Genomic DNA, 6,739 nt, shown 5'->3' with positions numbered 1-6,739 from the left:
GCATCTATCCAGAGAAAACCATGACTCGAAAAGACACATGTTGGAGTTCCCATCATGGCTCAGTGGTTAACGAATCTGACTAGGAACCATGAGGTTGCCGGTTCAATCCCTGGCCTTGCTCAGTGGGTTAAGGATCTGGTGTTGCTGTGAGCTGTGGTGTAGGTTGCAGACGTGCCTCGGATCCTGAGTTGCTGTGGGTCTGGCATAGGCCAGTGGCTACCGCTCTGATCTGACCTCTAGCCTGGGAACCTCCATATGCCATGAGAGTAGCCCAAGAAATGGCAAAAAGACAAAAAAAAGAAAAAGAAAAGACACATGTACTCCAATGTTCACTGCAACACTATGTACAATAGCCAAGACATGGAAACAACCTAAATGTCCATCAACAGAGGAGTGGATAAAGAAGCTGTGGTACATGTATACAATGGAAAATTACTCAGCCATTAAAAGGAAAGAAATAACAGCATTTGCAGCAACATGGATGGACATAGAAATTATCATGCTAAGTGAAGTCAGTCAGACAATGAGACACCAGAATCAAATGCTATCATTTACATGTGGAATCTAAAAAAAAGGACACAATTAACTTCTTTTCAGAATAGATACTGACTCAAAGACTTTGAAAAACTTATGGTTTCCAAATGAGACAGGTTGCGGGGCGGGGGCGGGGGGTGAGAGGATGCACTGAGAATTTGGGATCGAAATGCTATAAACTGTGGTTGTGATGATTGTTGTACAACTATAAATGTAATAAAATTCATCGAGTAATTAAAAAAAAAAAAGGTAACATGTTTCTCAACCACACAGAGTCCACAGGGTACTAAGTACTGAGAGTGCCTTCCCTAGACCCCATGTACCTGAGAACCATCTCTGTTTATAGATGCTCACCCTCCTAACTTAGTCCTTTATAGACAACTTACAGGACTGCCCACACCCTTTCCCTGCTGCCCTCTAGCCCTCCCACCAGCACTCTGCTGCTCTTTGCTTCCTCATTCCCTCCCCTTGTGGTGTAACTGCTGATGTCCAGTCTCTATGAATGAATGACCAAATGGAGGAAGGAGGAAGGAGAGAGTAAATTTTGATCTGAGGAAGAAGTGGAAAGAGCAAGAGAGCTCCACCACTGTTTGACTTCTGAAAGGTTATCTAAAAATTAAGAATGCATCTTTAATGAGAGTATTAGCAATACTCTGTTGCCTCTTCAAACTTCTTATGGTTAAAAAAAAGAAAACAAACAAAAAAAACTCTGTCTTCTTACCTATATTTGGTTTACATATCCAAATAAGACAGATCTAACAGATTTCAGTGTACCGAAGATGTATGTGCATGAGTATATGGATACAGAGAAGGGTGATAACCTATCTAAACATTTCAGGAATACTTGTAGGAAATAATAGCAGTGATCATGCACCTACACAAAGTCCTTCAGGGTTTTCTTATTTATCTCTGTGGATCCTCTAATTTTAACTTCTTAAATGTCTCACTCTATCCATCTATAAATCAGAAAATTATCTAACTTAATTCAATGAGAAAACATTTATTTGAAATGATGACAAATAACTAGCTTTATCACACTAGATGAAATTCAGAGTTCCTGTTGTAGCTCAGTGGCTTAAGAACTGACAATAGTGTCCCTGAGAATGTGGGTTCAATCCATGGCCTTGCTCGGTGGGTTAAGGATCCAGCATTGCCACAAGCTGTGGCATAGATTGCAGATGTGGCTCAGATCAGGAGTTGCTGTGGCTGTGGTGTAGGCCTGAAGCTGCAGTTCTGATATGACCCCTAACCTGGGTGCCTATGTCATAGGTGCGGCCATTAAAAAAAAAAAAAAAAAGGTAATCTTCCTCAATCCATTACTGTATATAGATGTCCTCTTATTTTATTAGTAAATTAATTTTTTTGGCTGCCCCTGCCAGCATGTGAAAGTTCCCAGGCCAGGGATCGAACCTACACCATGGTAGCAACACAAGCTGCTACAGTGACAATGCCAGATCCTGAACTCCCCTGCACCACAAGAGAACTCCTTATTAGTAAATTTGACACTGATTATGGTATCTTTCGAGATCTTCACTTCTCCATCTATGTATTTCAAAGTTTAATTTTACTTTTTAAGGATGTTTTAAAAGTTCAATCTTTTATAGGTTTTCAATATTAAATATAAAATAATTGAAGTATAACTTGGAAGTATTATTTAAAAAGTATTTAGGGTACTTAGGCTTCGAGTTAGTTCTCTTTTATACATGAAGCTATTTCTGTAAGCAAAATGATGGATCATGGAGGTGACTGGAGAGCTGTATTATGGTTGAAAATTAGTAAATAACCTAAAGGCAATGACTTTGCCCTCTGAGCTTCCCCATAACCTGTTCTTGAATATACTATTTCCACTTAACAGCAAGTTCTCTGGATCTGTTCCCTCTTTAATTTGAATGTTTGTCTGAAATTATCCAAAGCTAACAGATTTTTTCTGGTCTCAGAATTATCTGATATCCTTTGGTAGTGAGGTTTCTATAAGAACCAAGCTAAAAAATTACCAACTATCCTTCAAGTGGGCAAAAAGGAAGAGAAATTGAATCTAAATCTCAGGGTCTCCTTTGACCAACAGTATTTAATTTCTGGTAGCGCTCATTTTACTGCATTTTAGTTAAGACACTAAAAAATGGTCCCAACAGGACAGCCATACCTTTGTAAATTTTTTAATGCTTGTCACTGCATTATTTGTGAATAGGGATTAGAAATGTTTTTAAATGGGAAATGTGATTTTGCCAACAATGAGAAGTCCCATCAATCTCAGCTTCCTGTCTTGTAGATGTAAAACTAAGAGGTAAAAATTGATTTCTCATTATTGGAAATGTTCCTGAATTCTCTAGCCCAAAATTTATAACCCAGGTTAGGGTTTGGATTTTGCCTGTGTCTTTCAGTTAACATCTATGTGTCTTATGAGTTATCAAAATCCTCACCTCCTTCCATGCTTTCTCAGTTATCATGGTATTACTGATGCAGTGTGCTACTTTCCACTTAATAATATTACAAATACATGACATCCCTTCCAATTAAGTCACAGAAATATAACCGTAGAATATTGTCTTGGCACCATAGCAGCACTACCATCTCCAAGCATCAATACTCTGTTTTTTTCATATTCTCCTCTGGAAAAGAGTCTTGATAATGCATCAATCCATAATGATCTTACTCAACTAAATTTCCATTACATTTGTAGCCATTATCAGGCATTTCAGCAAACACATTTTGAGGATCATAATTCTTTCTCCCCAGTTAGAGGCAGGCTCATAGAGGAAGGGTGGCATTTCCTACTCTTATGGTTGAGGCACTGACTAATATATGAGGAATTTAATCCATCAGATATTACCATCTATTTAAGAATTATGTTAGGCCACTTGTAAAGAATGAGCTTAAGTCAGAGCAAAAAGGATCAAACAAGAAAACAGAATCACTAATGAACTCGACATATAAAAAATATGATGTCTTCCATCTGGAACAATAAATACATATTTATAATTATTATGCTAGCTATTTTGGAATCTTCAAAATAACTAATAACTGGTCACCAAAATAGGGACTGCTAACTTATCGACAAACCTATTGCACTTTTTTCCTTGGTGACATTTCCCAACTTCCCTTGCAATAGTGTGGGGCCAAATGATTAATTTCTAGCCAGTGGAATTGCGTAGGAAGTGATGAAATCTGCTTTCAAGTCTGGCCTGTTAAAAAAATCTTCCTTATAATTTTAATCCATATTCCTCTCTTTCACTATACTGATGCAAATACATATGATGACCTTTTAAGTCAGGTATTGAAGATATGAGTTTCACAAAATGGAAGTAATATAAATTCTCTATCTTAAAGGAGAATCACTCTGATTAAAAACATCCTTTACCCTTCACATGAGAAGGAAAAAATTAAATATGATAAGCTACAGCCTGTCTGAGATTTGTCTATAAAAGCAACTAGAGCTTAAAATAAAGTCGGTCATCCCTCCTTTTTGCACAAGGCAACATACTGAAAGAAGAGGAGGAAGAAATGTCACCACCAAACCTCCAACCTCATTTCATCCATGAAGCCAGATTGGAGTACCATAGAAGTTATTGGGCTCTCTCATGTCATTACATAAGACATGTCTCAGAAATAAGAAATATATATATATATATATATAAAATGTATATTCTGTACATGAGTATATAGATACACACATGTACATATATACTATATATTTCATATCTATATATTTATACAATATACATTTCATTTAACTATTATATATTATACACTGCATATCTATATAAAACTATTATTAATAGTATATTATGTTTAAAAAAATTAAAATTACAACCCATACATTAAACTTTTCAAGTAATTAATAAGAAAATGGTTTTATATTCATTCTTTATTTATTTACTTATTTTTTGCTTTTTAGGGCTGCACCCACGCATGTGGAGATTCCCAGGCTAGGGGTCAAATCGGAGCTATAGCTGCCCGCCTACACCACGGCCACAGCAACACAGGATCCGAGCTGTGTCTGTGACCTGCACCACAGTCCACAACAATTTTTTTTTTGTCTTTTTGCCATTTCTTGGGCCGCTCCCGCGGCATATGGGAGGTTCCCAGGCTAGGGGTCTAATTGGAGCTGTAGCCGCCAGCCTATGCCAGAACCACAGCAACGCAGGATCCGAGCCACGTCTGCGACCTACACCACAGCTCACCGCAATGCAGGATCGTTAACCCACTGAGCAAGGGCTGGGACTGAACCCTCAGCCTCATGGTTCCTAGTCAGATTCGTTAACCACTACGCCACAATGGGAACTCCCCAATGCTGGATTCTTAACCCACTGAGCAAAGCCTGGGATCAAACCTGTGTCTTCATGGATGCTAGTCAGATTTGTTAACCACTGAGCCATGATGGGAACTCCTCATTCTTTATTAATTGACACTTCCTTTACTGTAGAAAGCTTATGCCTTCTTAAATATTTCTTTTGCTAGAAAATCTATTACTATTCCTAAGGTAATTATGGATATACTAGACATTAAAGTAGAATATGTCAACATTATTGATCAATTATATAGGCTTGATATTTTGTTCATTTCTACTTAATTTCAAAATATGGTTAAAAATATAAATGAGCCAATATGCTCATTATATACATATTTAAATGTGTGTATATTTAAACAGAGCATCAGTCCTGTTTCATTCCCTAGCACAGAGTAGATGCTAAATAAGAGGATATGATGATAATAATGACCATAGAGATATGTTTAACAATCTCAGAATAATGGAAATTTTATCTTTCACAAATATTACACACATAATCTTTGGAAGTGGGCACAATGATCTTAATTACACACAAATGCCCTATTTAATTCCTCTCCCCAGACAAGTATTGATTATTTTGACTTAAATGCCTAACACACACGTATTTAAAAATGTCTTTGTGGGAACTCTTACAAGGTCATTTGTACAAGCAAGCAGAATACAAATCATCAGCTAAAAAAAATACTTCAAATGATTTAATCTTAGTAAGAAAGGATTTCACTAAATAGATGTCAAATAATTGTTAATTGGCCCTAAACCAGTATTTGTAATATTGTTTTAGAAAATTCAATTAAGAAATAAATGGCAAATTTTATGGGAATTTTATGGTATCTGAGATGTAAACTTGAAATATTCTGTCCTAACATAGCAATGTTATGTTTGACTTACTCTATGCTAAGTGACACAAAAACACTGTCTTAACATTCTCCCTCTTTGCATTCACAGAATTTAAGCTTCTGCATGAGGCAAAAACACATGACTGGCCTAACAGATGACTTTGAGTTGTCTTAATGCCTTTGGAATTCTAGGCATTAGTCTAAGCTTAGTACAACTATGCATATAATTTAATAACATGTAATCCAATTGGACAATTAATATATTCAATATCATTTGCCACTAATAATCACTAAAGATATTAATATTCACTAACAATTTTTCTGAAAAAATTAAGATGCTCCTGAAACCCTTCTCATTTAGCCTAAATTTGTGGTCTTTATAAGTTAGCTTTTTTATTGCATATTTTATAAATGACAATCCTTAAGACTTCAAAGGAAAAACTAGGATGGGGAAATCAGTCCTTTTTCTTGAGATATAAGCTTCACATCAACTCTGTATATATATGACATGCCCAATAATAGTGGTTACTAATAAATCTATCATGCTGCCTGTGTGTATCTTTCTGAACAGCCCAATTCTTCATCCTCCAATGTGCTTATTTCCTATTGTCCTCAGAGCTATTTCTTTGGTTTATTAATGATTTAATATTAAGAGGTAATTTATGCAATTCAGTAGTATCAGATATATAAGTAGTTTTTAATAAATGCATGCATTATTTGTTATAGACAGATGTAGGCAAAGCTTCATACTTAGCTTGTTGTCTTATCATAAAGCAAAATTACTGCCTAAAACTTAAGGTCCATCAAATAAATATTTCTTAGAAATAATTTCTGCAGGAGGCCAAGGAATGTTACATGTATATTTCTGACCTATCCTCTGAACAGCTTTGTTAGAGTATGGCAGTTTAACCATTCCAAAATATCTGATTAAAGAGGAAGGACAAGATACATTTTTCTTTTTACACTTTGCACCAGCCTCCTGGTTGAGAAAAAACTGTAAGCTGAAGAGTAATGTCAGTATGTGCAGATGAATACACTGCTGCTTTTCTATTGCCAAGTTTTCACAATGAAGAGAGATTTT

This window comes from Phacochoerus africanus, chromosome 2, assembly GCF_016906955.1.
Source record: "Phacochoerus africanus isolate WHEZ1 chromosome 2, ROS_Pafr_v1, whole genome shotgun sequence".
Taxonomy (NCBI): domain Eukaryota; kingdom Metazoa; phylum Chordata; class Mammalia; order Artiodactyla; family Suidae; genus Phacochoerus; species Phacochoerus africanus.
The sequence above is the reverse complement of the archived record's forward strand: the minus strand, read 5'-3'. Positions refer to the sequence as shown.